The sequence below is a fragment of the Acinonyx jubatus genome, chromosome C2 (genome assembly GCF_027475565.1).
Source record: "Acinonyx jubatus isolate Ajub_Pintada_27869175 chromosome C2, VMU_Ajub_asm_v1.0, whole genome shotgun sequence".
Taxonomy (NCBI): Eukaryota; Metazoa; Chordata; class Mammalia; order Carnivora; family Felidae; genus Acinonyx; species Acinonyx jubatus.
Window position 1 is genome coordinate 59,118,998 of NC_069384.1, and position 21,358 is coordinate 59,140,355.

Genomic DNA, 21,358 nt, shown 5'->3' on the forward strand with positions numbered 1-21,358 from the left:
CATATTGTATGATCCCATCTACTTTAAGTTCTGGAACATGAAAATTTATAGAGACTGAAAGTAAACTGGTGGTTGCCAAGCCTGAGGAAAATGAAGGGGGTTAGGTGGGAGGTCTGTGTTCTTTTGGGGATGATGAACGTTCTAAAATTATACTGTGGTGATGGTTGCACAAGTCTACAAATATACCAAAACCCACTAAATTTCACTTTAAATATGTAAACTTTATGGTATGTGAATTGTATCTCAATCATCCTTGAAAAAAAAAAGAAATCTTTTGATGTCTCTTTGGGTAATCTGAAATTCTCTACCCATTCATCTTTTTCATCAGTTTATACATCTGTTTTCTTTCAACATAAAATTCTATTTACCTACCAATCATCCCCAATTTTCCTAATACAGAGAAAATGTGAAGCTACCGAAAATAAGTACTAGCACTTATTTTTTTAAAAAACTAGGTCTAGAGGCGCCTGGGTGGCTCAGTCGGTTAAGCATCCAACACTTCGTTTTAGCTCAGGTCATGATTTCACGGCTGGTGAGATCAAGCATGGGCTCCATGCTGACACTGGAGAGACTGCTTGGGATTCTCTCTCTCTGTGCCCTTCTCCTCTTTCTTAAAATAAACTTAAATAAACTTAAAATAAAATAAAATAAAATAAAATAAAATAAAATAAAATAAAATAAAATAAAATAAAAACAAAACAAAACTAGGTCTCACTGTTCAGGGGCAAATTGTGTTTTCTTTCCACCAAGAAGCAAATTAATGGTAAAGATTAATTTAAATTGTGTCTTGGGGCACTCGTCAGTTAAATGCCCAACTCTTGATTTCAGCTCAGGTCATGCCCTCACAGTTGGTGAGTTTGAGCCACACACTGGACTCTGCACTAACAGTACAAAGCCCGCTTGAGTTTCTTGCTCTCTCCCTCTCTCTCTGCCTCTCCCCTGCTCATGCATGTTCTCTATCAACATAAATAAACTTAAAAAAATTTTAATAAATATAATAACATAAAATGAATTGTGCCTTTAGATATCATGAAGAGAAAAACCTAATTCTTATCATCAAATTTCGAATTAGAATTAAAATGTCTTAGTTGAAAACATTTTATGGCACATTGTTTAAACATATTTGCCCATGGTTTGAGGAAAATCTTTTCAACCTCTACACTTAATTCTGGTTTTTTGCTGCTTAATGCATTCCTAAGTATTTTACAATGATTCAAAATATTTATGGAAGATGAACACAGATAGGCAGTTTTGCAAATGTGTTCTATGTCTTTATTTGAGACCTCTAGTAAATCCTTAGTTCTCGCCAATCAAAATGCTTTAACCCACTGAACTAGAGTATGAACCATGAAAATAATGACACAACTAAGCTTATATCCCTGGTCTGGATTGCAGCCATTTATACCATTAGTATAATTAAAATAAATATCATTTTATATGCTTATTTAACACTTTATAACAGGTTTTCCTTATAGTATAAGTAATACATACCTAGAAAAGCCAAACAAAGATAAAAATGAAACTACTCTCAATCACATCACCCAACCAGAATACACAAGAATCATCATTGACATTCTTGTGGATTTTGTAATTCTTTTTTGTATGCACTTTACAAATGTTAAACCATAAGCAACTTTGTATTCTGCATTTTACTTAAGGTGAGCATTTCTCTATCATTAAATATACAAAATTGTGATTATAGTTTTATATTTAACATCATGGATGTGTATGTTCTAATTTCTATCTTATTTAATGCTTTAGGCATCTTTGCTCTCTGTATTTTGCTATATGAACCATTATGTGCATTTATCATCTTTACTATATTTTAGGTTAATAATCCTCTACCTAGAACATCCTATTACTTGTCTACCTGGTTCAACTCATGAAATCTGGCACATCTGTATTCTAGAGTTCAGGGATAGCACAGAGGTACTCTTCATAGCCCAAAGAATCCTTCCTCATAGTGTTTGATTTTAGCAGCAGCTTTCCGTCTTGGCAGGCACTTGAGGACGTATTTATGAGTGTGCTGTGCTGTCTTCTGCTTTATATAACTGCTATCAGAAGTCCTAATTTCCTTTGCCATTACAGAAATCTTACATCCTTTAACAACATTGCTGGCTCCTTCCTGTGAATTGCATCATCATCCTGCTTGGAGCTATCAGTCAGGGTGGTTCCTAAATGCCAACCTGGAGATACTATGTCGTATATACAAAAAGGAAATTAAGGAAGTCCTGCCACTGGAGCTTTCACTGTGAAGTTGGGCCAAACTGTATCTCAAGAAAAAGAAATAAGCCAAAGATTTTAAATTTTTACTCACAAACTACACAAGTAACCAATTTGCATAAAAATTATTTTCAAGGAATACAGAAATATATAAAGTTAAATGGAAAAGTTCCTCAGCTCTACCATCATGCTTTCCAGGAATACCCACTGTGGACAGTTTAGAATTTGTTAGACTCTCACCCTTCCTTTGCTCTTCCCATACAAGCTATAAATACTCCTGGTTAAGAATATATAACTAAATTCCATTATTAAGTTTTTAAAAATTCAATTGCAAAAATAACTTTTGTAAAAATTTTAAACAGCAGAGATGTGTATGAAGTACCAATGCCCCTCCGCTTTTAACAGTCTGGTGGTATCAATTCCAGACATTTTCCCTACATAAGTCCAAGCAATTACCTACGTACATACTACATACATACTAGTACATACTATTATGCTGAAGGAGTAGGACACATAAAATGTAAATAGTACAAAATACCTTCCAGTCTCAGTTCAAACCTCTTCCATGGGTGATTCTGCTCCTTGGATAAATTTAGGGTGGATCCCATGACTCTACTGATCACGACTATATGATACAAATCCTCTAGTCATTTTTAGTCACAAACAATCCATTGAGAATATCTCAGTACAGTTCCTCTGATGCAGGTAATGCCTCTCCCCACACTGTCTCTTACATTCTCTCCCCCACCCCCAACTTCTGCCTCTGTCTTTAGGGCCCCAGTCTCTTTCTGCTGAGGTAGTCCTGCCCGTGATGGAAAGGCCTAAGACAGAGTGCCCAGACCAGCTCCTCCTAACACACTGTGGACCCACATCTGGTCCACAGAAATATGTACCTCTCTGATGTAATAACTCCTAGAAATTTACTCTACAAGTCATATTCATGTATGTGCAACAGGACATTTATTCAAGGATATTCATTATAAAATTGTTTCAAGTAGCAAAGGACAAGGAAACACCCTAAAGGCTCATCAAAAGAATAATTAAAAAAAAAAGAATGATTAAATGTGTTACAGTATTATGTTGAATCATCTGAAATTGCCCATATTTGACTTTTTCTGCCTCTAGAAACTACAATTTCAGATGGTTCAATCTAAAATAGATTGAGGGGCAACTGGGTGGCTCAGTTGGTCAGGTGTCCGACTCTTGGTTTTGGCTCAGGTCATGATCTCACAGCCTGTGGGTTCAAGTCCCACTTTGGGCTCCACGCTCTAACAGCACGGGATTCTCTCTTTCCTTCTCTCTCTGCCCCTCCCCTGCTCATGCTCGCTTGTGCACACGTGCTCTCTCTCAACATAAATAAACTTGAAAAATAAAAGATTGAATCATAATACCTAAACGTTCAATCTAAATATATGTATATGTATGTACACATATGTATAATATAAATGTATGTATATATGTATAATATATATGTCTGTGTATATATATTATATATATAAAATATATAATATATATGATTATAAAATGGGCTGTATTGTGTCTCCTCCAAATTCATATGGTGACGTCCTAACCCCCAGTACTCTGGAATGTGACTGTATTTAGAGATAAAGCCTTTAAAAAGGTAATTAAGTTAAAATGGGTCATTAGAGGGGTACCCGGGCTCTGAGCTGTCAACACAGAGCCAAACACAGGCCTCAAACTCACAAATTGTGAGATCATGACCTGAGCTGAAGTTGGACACTTAACCTGAGCCACCCAAGTGCCCTAAAATAAAGTTTTTTTTAAATGGGTCATTAGGGTGGGCCCTAATCTGACTGGTGTCTTTTTTTTTTTTTAACATTTATCACACACACACACACACACACACACACACACACACACACACAACAGAGTGTAAGTGGGGGAGGGACAGAGAGAGGGAGACACAGAATCCAAAGCAGGCTCAGGCTCTGAGCTGTCAGCACAGAGCTTGACGCAGGGCTTGAATCCATAAGCCGTGAGATCATGACCTGAGCTGAAGTCACACAGTTAATCTACTGAGCCACCCAGGTGTCCTTGGTATCCTTTTTTTAAAAATTTTATTTATTTATTTTGAGAAAGAAGCATGAGTAGGGGAGGGGCAGAGAGAGAGGGAGACAGAACCCCAAGCAGGCTCCTCACAGTCAGCATGGAGTCTGATACCGGGCTCGAACTCACGAACTGTGAGATCATGACCTGATCAGAAATCAAGAGTCAGATGCTTAACCGACCGACTGATCCACCCAGGCACCCCTGCCTGGTGTCCTTATAAGAAAATGAGATTAAAACACAGACCACACAGACATGGAACTACCACATGAGGATACCACAAGAAGGCAACTATCAACAAGCCAAGATGAGAGGCCTCAGAAGAAATCAAACCTGCTGACACCTTGGGCGCTTGGGTGGCTCAGTCAGTTAAGCGTCTGACTTCAGCTCAGGTCATGATCTCATGGTTGGTGAGTCTGAGCCCCGCATTGGGCTCTGTGCTGACAGCTCAGAGCCTGGAGCCTGCTTCAGATTCTATGTCTCCCTCTCTGCCCCTCCCCGCTCATGCTCTGTCTCTCTCTGTTTCAAAAATAAAATAAAAACATTTTTTAAAAAATGAAAAAAAAAGGGGCGCCTGGGTGGCTCAGTTGGTTGAGCTTCCGACTTCGGCTCAGGTCATGATCTCATGGTCTGTGAATTCGAGCCCCACGTCGGGCTCTGTGCTGACAGCTCAGAGCCTGGACCCTGCTCTGGATTCTGTGTCTCCCTCTCTCTCTGACCCTCTGCCATTCATGCTCTGTCTCTCTCTGTCTCAAAAATAAATAAACATTAAAAAAAAAATTAAAAAAAAAAACCTGCTGACACCTTGATCTTGGACTTCTAGACTCCAGAACTGTAAGAAAATAAACATTTCTTGTTTAAGCCACCAAGTCTGTGGTATTTTATGGCAGCACTAGCAAACTATACATATATACACACACACGCGCACATATGTATATATGTACATGTAAATATGCATATGTATAAATGTACATATGTGTATACTTATATAAGTATATATATTTTTTTAACTTAAAATATTACAAACATATATAATACCTATCCTTTGGAATGAGGAGAACATAAATGTGTAAGCTGACAAATGCACAGAATTTCTCTAGAAGGATCGCCTTCAAAGAGGGGAATGGGGAAAAGGGTACAAGAAATACTCACTGTATATCCTCATACAGAATTTTAATCTTTTGCTACCTGAATGCATTTTTTCTTCTACAATATGAATTAGCTTTTCAGTCTTCCTAATAAATGTATTTAAGACTATAATATTTCCTCAAGGACAGCCCATAGATTTTAATATGTGGTATTTTCAATAGTCATTGATTCCTAAATAATATGTAGTTTCAGTTAAATTTTAAATTATTTCTTAAATTACTATACTGAGGGGTGCCTGGGTAACTCAGTCAGTTAAGCGTCAGACTCCTGACTTCAGTTCAGGTCATGACCCCAGGGTCGTGGGATCAAAGCCCCACATTGGGTTCGGGGCTGAACATGGAGGCTGCTTAAGATTCTCTTTTTCTCTCTGCCCCTCTCTCCCACTCATGTGCTCTAAAATTAAATTTAAAAAAATAAAAAATAAATACTATACTGAAAACCAAGAAAGTAATTATCTATAACTACATCCCTTTTTGGGGGGGAGAAAAATTAGAGTACCCACTATCACCTATTCAGTTTTATTCTCCCCTAGTTGGGAATCAATTTGACACCAATTTTCTTTATCTTTCTACAGAGTTATTATATATACATATATATATATATATGTATATATATATACATATTATAATATACATACATATATACATATATATGTATACATACATACACATATATACATATAAATACATATAATATACATATTATAATATGTATATAATATTATATATATGATATATATAATGTATATTTATATTATATGCACATAAATTTTTTATAAAAATGAAATCATGCTGTCACTCTGAAACATGCTTTCTTTTTACCTAGAAATTCATTATGAACATCTTTCCAGGTAAGTACATATTAATTTACCTTATTCTTTTAATACCTACATAGTGTTATGCAGCATGGAGCCATAATTTATTTAGCTGTTCCCCATTGATCAATACTCATTTTTTCTTTCTTTCCCTTTTACTATTTTTGCTATTAAAAACAATCCTGGAAAAAAAGGCTGCAATCAACATCTTTTAAGCTTTTCTCAGTCCAAAAGGCAAAAGGTATCTTATTGCTTAACTTGCATCTCCTTGATAACTCATGAGGCTGAATACCCTTTCATATGTTATGAATCATTTATATTTCTTTTTCTGTGATTAGCTTTTCATTATCTTGACTTTTTCTTCCTTGTAATTTCAACTTTTATTTCCTCTAACTTGAGTGGAAACAAAAAACTTTCCAAGTAATTATATTTCTTTTTTGGTTCCCATTTTGTTAATTTCTGTGTGTGTGTGTGTGTGTGTGTGTGTGTGTGTGTGTGTGCGTGTGTGTGTGTGTGCACGCACACGTGCTGTTTCCCTGCATTACGACTGGCAATAAATAGTATCTGATTTTTAGGGGAGCCTGGCTGGCTCAGTCGGTGAAGCATGCAACTCTTGATCTTCTTTGGGGGTTGTGAGTTTGAGCCCCACGTTGGGTGTAGAGATTACTTAAATAAATAAAATTTGCGGCGGGGGGAAGGGGGGGGCGGCGCCTGGGTGGTTCAGTCGGCTAGGTGTCTGACTTCGGCTCAGATCATGATCTCAGTCAGACCCAGCGTGAGGCTCTGTGCTGACAGTTCAGAGCTTGGAGCCTGCTTCAGATTCTGTCTGTCTCTCCCTGTCCCTCCTCAGCTCATGTACTCTCTCTCTCTCTCAAAAATAAATAAATATTTTAAAAAATGTTAAAAATAAAAATTTTTTGAAGTGTCAAATTTTTAGAATTTGAGCTTTTTTATAGCCCTCCTACATGATATATTTTTATTAAGTGTTACATGAGTATTTGTTTTTTAAGTAATTTCTACACCCAACATGGGGTTCAAACTCACAACCCAGCAATCAAGAGCTGCACACTCTAACAAATGAGTCAGCCAGGTGTCACGCCCCTCCTTTCAAAAAGTTTTTATTACCTTTTTTAATGTTTATTTATTTTTGAGATAGAGAGTGCAAGCGGGCGAGGGACAGAGAGAAGGGAACAGAGGATCCGAAGCAGGCTCCACGCTGATGGCAGCAAGTCCAATGTGGAGTTCAAACTTCATGAACCGTGATCATGTAACCTGAGCCAAAGTTGGATGCTCAACAGATGAAGCCACCCAGTCACCCCTCCCTACTTTTTTTAAATGAGTATTTAAGAAGAATATATTATTACCTACTTAGGTATAACATTATATAAGTATCTTTAAAAGAAAATGTTTGCTCTTTGAAATAAACTTTGGTAACAAATTACTATGTATGAATTTTCTTATATTCAACAATTGCCTGGGGCATGTACATGTGTATTTTATTTTTAAACTGTCTACATTATTTTGTTTTATATTTGTCTGACATAACACAAATCTGGAGATTTGGTTCTACACAACTAAGAGCCTTAAAAAAAAAAAGAAAAGAAAAAAAAGAGAGGATTTATTCCAGTCACATTTATTGTAAATATTGTCCCATGTGGTCATATTCTCTTCTCTCTCGTCCCACCTATGCTTTTTTACTTTTCCTTGCCTGATTTTTTTGTTTCTTATTTTCCTCAACACCTTTTTTCCTCTTTCATCCGTTCAATTTATGAATTTCCCTAGCAATTCTAAGAAACACACTACAGTGGACATTTGATATTTTCTCCTCTCCACTTCATGGAACTCCCTGATTTTTCACTTAGGTATGTACCCCTAAACCAGCCTTTGTGCTTCGGTGGCGGACCTTGGCAAGTCTCGGCAAATGACTTTTTTGGGGGCACAGTGACTGGTCTCAGATTGGTACAAATATAGCTAACTTCAGGACTTTTCCTTGACGGTATGGGTAGCTATCCTCTTTCCTTTTCCAATTTAAAGAGAATGCATAGAATTCCAAATATGGACATTACAGACATCATGCAAAAGAAAGAAGCCAGTGTGAGGATGAAAGTGACACACAAAGAAATGCAAAGCTGAGAGAAAGGAATTGCTTATTGATAACCTATCTTCATATTACAACTTAAATATATTTTCTTCTTCTTAAAAACAGTATCTATGGTCTCCTCCCCTCTCATTACAAAAGGTTTTTTTTAATGTTTAATTTTTTAATAAGAGAGAGAGAGCACACATGCAAGAGGGGGAGGGGTAGAGAGAGAGAGGGGGACAGAGGATCTGAAGTGGGTTCTGTGCTGACAGAAGAGAGCCTGATGCAGGGCTCGAACTCACGGACTGTGAGATCATGATCTGAGCCACAGTCAGATGCTCAACTGACTGAGCCACCTTGGCGCCCCATTACAGAAGTTTTAAAATACTCTATTTCTTACCCACCAACTGCCCACTGCCCATCTCCCATGCCACACTTACTGAAATTGTGTAGAATTTTGGCTCCAGTGGTTAGTTCTCCTCCTTGATTTATCCTGCATGTCCAACAACTCATAATTTTCTTGTCTTTTTGTATCATATTTTTAAAATATATTTTCTTTATTTTGGGGAGAGTGCAAGCAGGGGAGGGGCAGAGAGAGAGGGACAGAAGATCCAAAGTGGACTCTGTGCTGACAGGCTGACAGCAGCGAGCCCCATGTGGGGCCCAAACTCATGAACCGTGAGATCATGACCTGAGCCAAAGTTGACACTCAAGAGATTGAGCCACCCAGGTGCCCCATACCATATTTTAGAAGAATTCCTTGGTTTGATTATCTAGTTCATTAGTCATATACTACAACCATGTTGCTATTCAGCCTGCTGTTGAAGTTTGTATTTCAGAAAACATGTTTCTAATTTCCAAAAACTTTCTTGTTCTTTTTCATAGCACCCATTGCTATTTTATGGAAATCACATGCTCTCAAATTTTTTAGAATTTTTTTTTAACAAATTCTTTTGTCCATTACATTCAATTTGTTTTCTCAAAAATCAATTCCTCTTTTTGTTCGGCTTGTTGTCACTCTTTCATCCTATTGGTTTTCCTTAAATGTTTAGTGAGAATTCGTTAAGCGAATTGGCAGATAAAGTTGTTTTCCCCAGCATAGTAGTTTTCAATTCTGGATGCACTGTAGAAATTATCCTTTTAAAGAAAGCTCCCTAGGTGATTTTAATGTGTTTTTACCACTAATGCTTTAATATATGTGAAAAATCACTCTTCTCCCTGCCATGAATGTGCATGCTAATCATAAAAGTTCTGGCCATCAAAAGTATCATACATGGATGGAGGAGGTGAACAGCTAGATGGGTGGCTTCTGAAGGAAGGAGCTCTACATTCACAGTGACAACTGGAAGTTCTCTAAAATATAGCGCTGATTCTCTCTCTGGTCCTAAAGCCCAGGATGGAGATGTCCTCAATTTATATAAATATGTTCTACTACTTTAGCCTGTGAGGAAAAACTGTAATTAGGTATTGTAATTGGTCCCGTTACAGCTGTTCTGAAGTCTGCTAATTAATTACCTTTGACCACTGCAATGGTCTGAATGTGTCCCCCCAAAATTCTTATGTTGAAATCCTAAATCCCAAGGTGACGGTATTAGGAGGTAGGACCTCTGGGAAATGATTAGGTCAAGAGGGCAAAGCCTTGATGAATGGGATTAGTGCCCTTATAAAAGCTGTCCCAGAGAGCTTGCTTACCCCTTCCCCCATGTGAGGGGTTACAGCATGAAGTAGGAGAACACAACCTGGAAGAATCCAACTATGCTGGCACCATGATTTGGACTTCAGCCTCCAAAACTGTGAGAAATAAATTTCTGTTGTTTATAAGCCACCCAGTCTATATTTTGCTATAGCAGCTTGAATGGACTAAGACAACCAACCTCAAGCCCCTCCTACTTTTCAAAGTCTCTAAGCTTTGGGATTTTCCAGAATTGCAGTGGGAAAACTCACTTTCCTACTGTTTCCCCTTTAAGTCTGTAATGGGTTGCATTTCTCCAAACTGTATAGTTTTGCCATCAACCTGATTCCATATGCTTTGCATTTTTCATAAATTCCTCAGTGTTTTTGATCTTTAGATGACACCCTTACCAGCTTTTCAATGTTAATAAAGATGTATATTTACTTTCCTATTTTTAATTCTGTTACTTAACTAGATTTTTTCACTATACAAATAAAACATCCTTATATTAAATTACTTAGATCATACTGAAGTCATAAAAGATGTAGTCTTTCACACCAACTTTCCTCCTCAAATTTCCTGTTAACATGACTCAAGTAATTACTCCTATGTTACTATTTTTCCCTTTCCATACTCTAGTCTTTGGAAGTGGGTACTAAGTCTAACTCATACTCAAGGAGAGGGGAATTAATCTCCATCTCTTAGAGAAGGGAGTATCTAAATAAAATTTTTTTTAATTATTCTGCAAAGAAGATTTGTCTCTTCTCCAATTTATTTATTCAATAATTCATTTATATCAGTATTGCCTCAAAGAAATAGTTTACCCTTTGGGTTAAAATATAATGCTATAGTTATTTTATTGTCGAAATTATTCGAGCTTTGGCCACTGGGCACTCTTTTAGGCTTGTTCCTGTGTCCTTTTCACAAACCCTCACCTCCCTCCCACCTCCATATGATGCTATATGATGCTTTGGGCTCCTCTTGTGATATATATTCTATTCATTCTCTTTCTCTGGAGAACCATAACATAGTAGGTAATAAGTATGTTGGTGGGGCACCTGGGTGGCTCAGTCAGTTAAACGTCTGACTTCAGCTCAGGTCATGATCTCATAGCTCATAGGTTCCAACCCCACATCAGGCTCTGCACTGACAATGTGGAGTCTGTTTGGGATTCTCTCTCTCTCCCTTCTGTCTCTGCCCCTCTCCCACTCGCACTTTCTCTAAATAAATAAATAATTTTTTTTTTTTTTAAGTATGTTGGTGAAGGAATGAATGACTGGTGCAGGGTGCAGGAATTTTTTTTAGACCCCAAAAGTAATTCTGAAGCACAGCCACTATAATCACTAACACCCCATGTATCTGTCACCTCAAATTAATGAATGAATGGTATAGGAGAATGGCAATAGTCTTTGATATCAGACCTAGAATCAAAAAGCTGACATTTATTAGCTACTTGGTTTTAAAATAAGTATTCCCTGGGGTGCCTGGCTGGCTCAGTCAGTGAGTGTGTGACTCTTGATCTCGGAGTTGTAGGTTCGAGCCCCACACTGGGTGTAGAGATTACTTAAAAAAATAATAATAAGGGGCACCTGGGTGGCTCAGTCAGTTAAGTGTTAGATTCTTGACCTCAGCTCAGGTCTTGATCTCAGGGTCATGAGTTCAAACCCCATGTTGGGCTCTGCATTGAGGTAAAGCCTACTTAAAATAAGAATTTTTAAGTCAAAATAATAATAAAATCTGGGGTGTCTGGGTGGCTCAGTTGGTTAAGCATCTGGCTAGCATTCAGGTCATGATCTCTGGGTTCATGGGCTCGAGCCCCATGTCAGGCTCTCCACTGACAGTGCAGAGCCTGCTTCAGATCCTTTCTCTCCCTCTCTCTCTGCCCCTCCCTTGTTTATGCTCTCTCAAAAACAAACATTGTAAAAATAAAATAAAATAATCTTTTATTTATTTATTTATTTATTTATTTATTTATTTATTTATTTATTTATTTTTAAGTCTGAGGGGTGCCTGCATGGTTCAGTCAGTTAAGCGTCCAACTCTTGGTTTCTGCTCAGGTCATGATCTCATGGTTTGTGAGATGGAGCCCTGCATCCAGCTCTGTGCTGGTTGATATGGAGCCTGCTTGGGATTCTCTCTCTCCCTTCTCTCTCTCTGCCCTTCCCCCATTCATGCTTTCCTTCTCTCTCTCAAAAGAAATAAACTTTAAAAAAAGTTCCTCCATTAAAAAATAAAATAAGTCATGATCTCACTGTCCATGGGATTGAGCCCTACGTCAGGCTCTGTGCTGACAGCATGGAGCCTGCTTGGGATTCTCTCTCTCCCCCTCTCTGCCTCTCTCCCACTTGCACATGCTTATGCACATGCGTACATATACACACGCTCTCTCTCTCTCAAAAATAAATAAATTTTAAAAACTTTAAAAACAGTAAAATAAAATCAGTATTCCTTGAAGTCTTGGCATCTTCACATTTAAAATTAAGAGACTATCACCAACCTCTGGGAGAACTGTTATGATTTTATATGATAATACCTTTAATGGATCACACAATGTATCTGGTACATGGCAAGAGCTCAGTACATGATAGTTGCCTTTTTTCCATTTCCCCCCTAATTCACTGGGAAGACAGAGGTCATCCAGTAAGACTTCCTTCACTGCATCCTACATATATCATAACAGACTCTGCCCATGCATCCTTCCAGCCCTCCAGAACTTCCCAATGATAACTCTTCCATCTATGGAGAAGGACTCTATATTTGATTCCTTTCTCTCTAGCACTTTATTTCCTCCTTAACCATTTTCTCTTTTGCTTCCAAAATCGGAACTTATTAAACAAAAATTTACTGCCTTTTCTAACATTCCATTTCTTTCCTACTACTCCTCTGAAGCTTCTCACTTTCCTGCATTGGTCAATCCCTCCTAAACCCATGGCAGCAGTCTTCTGATTGTCCCTGCCCACCAAAACTGCTTTCTTAGAGGTCTGGACTACTCTTCCCCACACCAGAGATCTTTTCTCTGCCTTCCCTCTTCTCTCTGCAGGATTGGAGGCTGCTGTTGTCTCCCTTTTCTCCCAATTTGTCTTTCTCTTCCCCAATTATGCATTTTCCTTCTCTAACATGAATCCTTGTCTCTCACTTTGACTTCCAAGGCTCAATGCTATTTACTTTTTCTATTTGCTTTCTCTCTACAAAGTTTCAAACTGTTTCCGTGTAAAAGGCATTATGTTTTGTTTTATTTGTTTATTTATTTCTTATAATAAAGCCAACTTTCAAGACAAATCTTGTCCCAAACCTTTGATTAGACAAGTTCTCTTCAGAATATTTCATTTCAAAACCAATTAACAGGTTTTTACAACATGTTGAATTGCCTTGCCTCTTAAGAGACCTACTTCCAATTTCTCCATTTTTATCACTGACATCAAAACTTTACCCAGGCTCTAAACCCAAAATTAATCTTCAAAATTTCTCCCCAAATCCTATCAATTCTTTTCACAATGTTCATCTCCTCCTGTTTATTCCTACAATCTCAGATTAGGCCCTGTTTTACACGTCTGGCTCTTTCCTTTTCTTTTCAAGTAGGCTTCATGTCCAACACAGGGCTTGAACTCACAACCTGAGATCAAGACCTGAGCTATGATTAAGAGTTGGACACTCAGGCAACTGAGCCACCCAGTTGCCCCACATGTATGTGTCTTAATAGTCTTTTCAGTTCCCAGTCTTTCCCCTCTTCTTCAAAGGTTTCATATGCCAGTGCCTCAGTAATCGTTCCAATTTATGGTACTCCTGCTTCAGAATCTACAGTACTATTTCCCAGTATCAAATCCAAAATCTTGGGTCCTAGCTTTCATGGCTCTACCTAACACCATCTTTTCACTGGCCAGTCTCACTTATCCACTTTCCACTTAAGACAATACACATAGAAGAAGGGCTATCAAGCTAATCATGTCATCTACCCTTCTCTCCAATACAGACAGGTTCTTCCCTATGCTCCTTATCAGCTAGTTCATATTTTGCTAAATCTATGCTATTTGCCTATTGAAGTGACCTTTCCACTTTGCTCTGCTTATTCAAATACTATTAACCCTTTAAAGCAATTCTGTCCTCCTCTCTAAAATCTTCCCTAACATTTCTAGCTAACACTAAGCTCTCTACCTCTGTTCTGGATTCTATCATTCTCACTTCTTAGTAATCTTATTAGGTAATATCTCGTCTCACTCGTATATTATTAATCTCTCCTCCTCTGTTAGTGCTTTTCCACTTAAATATATCCTTATTCAATTTTTCTTTTCATTTAAGAGGCAAAAAAAATTTTTTTTTTCTGATCTTGTAACTCCTTCCCTGTGGTCTCATTCTTTCTTCCTCCCAACCATCAGGCTTCTTCAACAGTAGTTTATACTCACCGTCCCTTCTTCCTCACTTCCCATCCACTCTTCACCATTATCTGGCTTTTATTCATAACTGCTTGCAAAAGACCTCCACACTATCAAATCCAATGAACACTGCAGGAAATATCTGTTGTTTTTTAGCTTTCTGGCAACAATAGCTTACTTTTCCTTTGGAGAGCTTCTCTGTCTGATTTCTGAGGTCTGATAGGACCATCAAACATGGGCTTATCTCTGAGGTGTGGGCACAGGGCTGACCTATAAGACCACACAAGGAGAAAGGCCGCTGGGGCTCAGTTAGCCCTGTGGGCCCATGGGATCCTGGAAGATGCTGTACCCAGGCCTTTCTATGGCTTGATTATTCTGCCTTCCTTCACTTCTGTGAGCTTAGCCAATATCTACCCATAAATCTATCCATAAAGTTTCTGCTTAAGTTAGCCAAAGGCAATTTCTATTGCTCATTACCAAAGAGAAATCAGAGTAGAGGTAGAAGTGGTATGTCTCATGGTTACACCACAAATTTCTCTTTGTCCCCTTCCCTGTGGCTTCTGCTGTTTAAGAAATTACAGTAGCTAAGGTGAAGATGCTTTCACCAGGGGACACAATAATGGCTTCATTAACTGTGAGGCAAGGCTATCTGGGGCTCCACACACAGCCAGGCAATAGTTAAAAGGGGAGGCACAGGAGCATAGATGGAAACCAGAGAATCCTGGGGCACCTCTCCATATTAACACTAAGAGTGAAGTTACCACTAGATTACTGCTACCCTACACAGACAAGACCTGCAAGGGTCTTTTATTCCTACCAGTAATAAAAGTGTGCAAACCACGTATCTGACTCCAAAGTCCATGTTCTTTAACATACCAGTTTCTACTGATACCAATCTACTTGCAGCTCCTTACTCAAGAAGTGATCCCTCTCATGTCCATGCTTTTGTACCTGTTAGTTCGTCTGGAATGTTCATATCAATCTTCCAACTGAAAATTCCTAACTTCTCCTCTTTGAAACTTTCTCTGATGCCTACAGGTTAGTCCCAAACATCCTGACATAATACTTCACAATATCTTAACATGAAATACACTTTATATGCTTCCTGGTTTTCCTCACTAGCCTGTAAGGCTTCTAAATGGTAGAAACCACATCTTTCATATTTGTATCCTCAACAATTAGTACTCAGTATATGGGAGTAATAAATTCTACTGAAAGAATATCTGGTCTTTCTTAATTTTCCATAGTATTAATCATTGCATCTTAGATTTGGGGTATTTATGTTTAAATCTGCATCTAATGTACCATGTTCAGTCCCTTAATTATTTGAAACAGTGTTCCTCAATCCTTCCAGTAAGTCTAAAAACTTAAGAGCTGAGTCCCCACTTTTTACTATTTCTGTATTCTCTTTAGCACCTATGAGTATTAGGCACATGGTAAGCACTCAATAAATACTTGATGAACTGAATTTAAAACACAGTATTAGCACATTAATAGGAGCAACTTATCATGCTCTACTGATCTAATTAAAAGATCTGGCCTTCTGAAGTAGTGCAATTGTACTCATATGGAAAATTTAATGAGAAAAAGAAAAATTATCCAACTGGACAGTTAAAAGCTTTTCTCTTAGTGAGAGTTCTGCAAATATTTTCTGGATAACAAGAGTGAACCTCTAGAGCTCAGAGTAAAAGACTCAAGGTATACATCCCCATGCATATTGGAAGGAAGATTACATGTTTAAGGGATCTGCCACAACCATAATTACTTAAATTCCACTAACCCTTACCAAATCCATAACAGAAGTCATAAAAATATTTAATAGCAAATCAACCCACGTCAAATCAACTATGCTAAAGATGTATAAGGCTATCTCTGCATAATATATAACATGGCAGTCACTTACTCAGCAAACATTTATTTAGTCCCTACTAATGACAAGTGCTATGTTAGGTCCTAAAATTACAAAGACAGGGGTACCTGGCTGGCTCAGTTGGTAGAGCAGGTGACTCTTGATCTTGGAGTTGTAAGTTCAAGCCCAATGTTGGGTATAGAGATTACTTAAAAATAAAATCTTTAGGGGTGTCTGGGTAGCTCAGTTGGTTGAGTTCAGACTCTTGGTTTCAGCTCAGGTCATGATCTCACAAACCATGAGACTGAGCAGCATGCAGCCTGCTTGGGATTCTCTTTCTCTCTCTCTCTCTCTCTGCCCCTCCCCTGCTCGCACCTGTGTGCATGCACTCTCTCTCTCAAAATAAATAAAACTTAAAATAAAATCTTTAAAAAATAAAAAAATTAAAAATTACAAGGACAAAGAGAACACACTTCCCATGTTTGGGGGTTCTAACTTTGCCATGCTGCAATGGTATTAAGAATACAACATGAAACATACCTCACTGAGTTGCTCAACATGGAGGCTCTAGAGAACAGTCTGGTAGAAAAGGTAGATAAACACATACTATGGCAATGTAACCAGCATTATCCCAGAAATAAGTACAAGATGTTATGGGGCCACAGAGGAGAAAATAACCAACCTACTGAAGACCACAGGAAAAGATATGGAAGACACTGACATCCATACATGAATTCAATGCAAGTTAAGGTGAGAGAAAGCTACCACAACACAAACATCTGGGACAGAATCAAACCTGAAACTAGGGTTGCAAGCAGTGTCAGAAGGATTCCAAAGCAAACCAATCCAAGTCTTAGCAAATCACTGTAGAAGAGCCAAAAAGTAAAGTACTCCTTGCTGTTAAGCTTGAGAGTAATAAAACACATATACAATTAAACCACCATATGGTATAAACATAAAGGGAGTCTTTTAAACAATATGTGGCATAAAAGTTCAAAGGGAACCAATCGCTAAGAGTTAGAGAGAGCTGTTAGGAAAACCTTTATAAAAGTAGAGTTAGAACTATTGTCGGTGGGGAGGAGCACAAGGAAGACTGCCCACGTGCTAAGAATGACCAATGTCATTAACAAAAGCAAGAGATCTGAACTACAGAGTTGCGGGACCATGAGGAGGTCCAAAGGTTTGGAAGCACTGGGTAAAAACTGGACACATGAGTGAAGGCTTGATTCAGCAGAGCCAGGAACACAAACCTAGCAGCTTGGACATTGTTCTAGACTTAGTAGTTATCAACCATGACTGCTAAATAGAAACACCTGGGGAACTTTAAAAACTATGTTTTTGGCTAGGGCTCACCCCATATCAAAAGTACCTGGGTGGCTTAGTCAGTTAAGTGTCCAACTTTGGCTTAGGTCATGATTTCTCAGTCTGAGTTCGAGCCCCACGTCAGGCTCTGTGTTGACAGCATGAAGCCTGGAGCCTGCTTCAGATTCTGCTCTATGTTCCCCTTCCCCCGCTCACACTCTATGTGTGTGTCTCTCTCTCAAAAATAAACATTAAAAAATAAAAAAAAGGAGCGCCTGGGGGGGTTCAGTCGGTTAAGCGTCGGACTTTGGCTTGGGTCATGATCTCGTGGTTTGTAAGTTCGAACCCCGTGTTGAGCTCTGTGCTAGCAGCTCCGAGCCTGGAGCCTGCTTCAGATTCTGTGTCTCCTTCTCTGTCTGCCCCTCCCCCACTGGTGCTCTGTCTCTCGCTATCAAAAATAAATAAGTGTAAAAAAAAATTTTTTTTATAAAAAATAAATAAATAAGTATGAGAATCTTTGGAGGGAGTGGCATGGACATGAAAATGTAAAAGCATACAAGGTGATTCTACTCTACAGTCCAGATTCAGAACGACTGGACTTGAGGCTAGAAAAGTAAAAGATGACAGGTATGGTTAAGACCTAAGTTTGATTTCAGTCTCTGTTTATAAGTAACAATTCTGAGCTGATTACCTGTTGAAGTTTATCTTCTAACCTTAAACATTCTGTTTCCTTAGTGTTTCTTTTCCCTTGTTGACAATGTAACCCATCAATTTCTCTTACATGACTGGTTCACATTTCCATGATGTCCTATAGACAACTAATTGAGAAAATAAATATTTCAAACCTATGCTGCCCTTATATCCCTGCTATGAAGTGCTTTCATATTAAAGAATGTTCTAGGCTGCAATCATGTTTGGATTTTACAAAACTCCTCTTTTAAATATAGATAGAATATAATACCTACATATACAAGAGCCATGTTACTTAGACTAGATCAAAATGTCAGATTAAGCATTCATTCTTATAGTATCTGGAGACATTATACTATTTCTGGTTACAGACATGCAATGATTACAAAGTACTTTGCTTCAGAATCCTGTACAAATAAAGGGAAACAACAAATGTATCCCATACAGTAACTCTGTGCTACATTGAACAAGTGTCCTAGGTGAGAGGTAAAAATCAACAAGATGATTAGAGAGTAGGGCAGCCTGTTGATCCTTCAAAAAGCAGGCTGGTTTGTTTGCTCACTTGTTTTTAAAGAAAAAGCAAAGGTACCGATATGCTTCAGGTTCCATGTTACTCACCAAAGTGTTTATTCAAGAAATCTGTACTTTGTCTATAGGTAAGCAACCTTCTTCTTGATGCAAACGTAAGTTAGCCACAACTGTCTTATTTTTGGTAGTGTTAGGTCAGTATACCTACTTAATGTTATGAGAACGTAAGTTGGAAGGTCTTAGCTGGGATTACACACACACACACAGGTTTGTGTAGTCTCTTATTTCCAGACAAAGTTAATAAACTCGTACGGCCATATCCCAACGTAACCGTGGGGCGGGGAGAGGAGAGTGAGTATTGGAAAACCCAATGATCAAAATGTGAAACATGAAAAAGAGTCCAGAAATAAATATTTCAGAAATATGGAGCCAGATTTCAAGAGTTGGCCATATGCTTGTGCCGATCCTATTAAGAAAGGAAAAGAAAGGCTTCTGAAATGAAAACGCAAGCCTAACTCTCTGACTGTAGGGGTGAGACTTAACAAGCAAGTCTCAGGAGTCGTACCAGTGGGTCCGAAGAAATTCAGAGAACAAGGAATAAAGTGGGGATGAAGGAGACAGGAAAAGGTGAAGGAGGCAGGCAAAGGCCATCCGGTGTGAACCTTGATGCCCAGCTCTTTATGCACCTAGGGCAGCGTGGAGCCTCTCTCGCCCCGCGCGCATCTGGGAGCCGGGCCGCAGCGCGAGTCCCCCACCGGCCCAGCACCAGGGGGCGCGGGGCGCCGGAGACAGGGGAGAAGAGGGGTAGGTGCACCGCCCACGCTCGCACCCCACCGGGCTCCGCACTCAGGGTCCCCAGGAAGGAGACACACTCCAAGCAGCCCTAGTCTCCGGGACCGGGAGGGGGTGGGTGGAGCAGAGCCCGGAGCCGCCCCCCGGAGCCGCCCCCGCAGCCCCGGCCCCCGCCCCCCGCCCCGGCTGTCAGCGGCCCCCTCCCGCAGTCACTCACCCACTGGCTGCGCGGTCTCGGCCGCGGCGGCAGCGGCGGCGGCGACCCCCGCCTGGGTCATGATCCCAGGCGGGTACGGCAGGGGTGTCCGACCGCCCGGGCGAATCTCTCCGTCCGCGGCCGCCGCCTGCTCCTCTGGGGCTGGGGGAGCGCGGGCCCAGGCCCTCCTCTCCCCCCGCCCCCGCCGCCTCTTCTTGCGGCCACCGCCGCCGCAGCGAGCCCGAGCCCTCAAGGCCGGAGACCCGGCGGCAGCGCGGCCTCAACTTTCCCAGCCCCCCTCCCCCCGCCCCTCCCCGCCCCTCCCGCGGCCGCCGCTCCGCAAGCGAACAGCCTACCCTTGGTGCTCCGCGCTCCCGCCCCTGCCACTCAGCCCACCAACCCGGCCCCGGGGAGGTTGCCGCGGTGGCCAATCAGAACCTGGGACGCCGTTGCGCTAGGCTAGAGGGCGGGAGGAGTTGGAGGGAAAACCGAAGACTGAACGGGCCTCGGGCGGCCCAATGAGGAGGGCCGGGGGGCGGAGGTGTGCAAGTTGGGTTGAAGGAACAGGAAATATTCTTAAAGGTAGAGTGATGGGCAGCAAGGAAAGCCAGTAGGTGAATGGGAGAGAGGTGGGCCTGGTTCCTTAAAGGGGACGACTTGAGAACCTAGAAAACGAGGTATTTTTATGAAACTTCTTTATATCTTGTTCTCTGTGCTGCTTGTCACGTCTTTCAATAGTTTGGAAGTGGAAAAACTAAAAAGGAAGAGGGCGTGGAAGTCTTCCAAGAACGATTAGAGAGCTCCTCTTAGCCTAGAGGGTAGGAAGGGAAATGATCCCTCCGTCACGAGAAGTGGGGAAGAGAATCCAGACGTCTCAGACTGCCCTTTCCCTGGAAGATCATAGCCAACCTGACGCTGCTCGAATTTGTAGGTTGCGGTCATCTGTTATACTGCGTTTACAACAAAGCATGGATTCCTCTGAACTGGAGATGACCGTGTTCAGAAATGTTCTGGCGGCCTCCCAGCTGGGGGAAAACAGTATGGGGCATTGGGGGATGGATTTTGGAACCTCAAGCTTGAGTTCCTAGAGACCTAGATTTGAGAGGTGTAGAGCCGCGGGGTCATGAATAGAGACCTGGGGGTCCCCTAACTGCAAAATGGGCTTGGAGCCCTGGAACCGTGGTCATAACTCCCTTTTCCTCCTTTCGCTTCATATTTCACAACTCTTCCTCTCCGGAAACAGGTGTCCTCTTCCTAGTGGTGGTGAAAGATTCCCAAGCGCTTCCACAACCAGGTTTGGAAATGTCCCAGATTATAGACGCCCGTGGGCCAGACCAGGTAACTTCCAGGAGATGCACACAGGGCAAGGCATAGTGGGAATTACTGAAGCCTGTGCACAGAAGACGCTGCCCTTGTATTGAGAAAAAGTGTGAAGTTAAACAGTAACTCCATGGTAATGTTTAAAAGGTGTGATGAAACAGAAAGCCTTTCACGTTGCCTATAAACTGTGGCACTACAAACAGACTGGATATTTTCTTCAACTCGTCCACCTAGGCGTATGAAGTTCTGATTAGCCTCTGGATGGACTTAGCACACTGAAATCAAAGCTGCAGATGAGGAAGACTC

General features: G+C 40.3%; 1 protein-coding gene across 3 annotated transcripts in view; it reads right to left on the reverse strand.

Moving 5' to 3' along the window:
• The window catches only part of USF3 (upstream transcription factor family member 3), a 56,600-nt gene extending 36,709 nt beyond the window's left edge, over nucleotides 1-19,891 (reverse strand). For 2 of the 3 annotated variants that reach the window (XM_053220876.1, XM_027060872.2), the window contains exon 1: nucleotides 19,754-19,891. The gene's annotated coding sequence lies outside the window, so the exon portion shown is untranslated. The remainder of the gene's footprint in view (nucleotides 1-19,753) is intronic. The other variant, XM_053220875.1, reaches the window with a different exon arrangement.
• Between the last annotated feature and the right edge of the window lie 1,467 nt (nucleotides 19,892-21,358).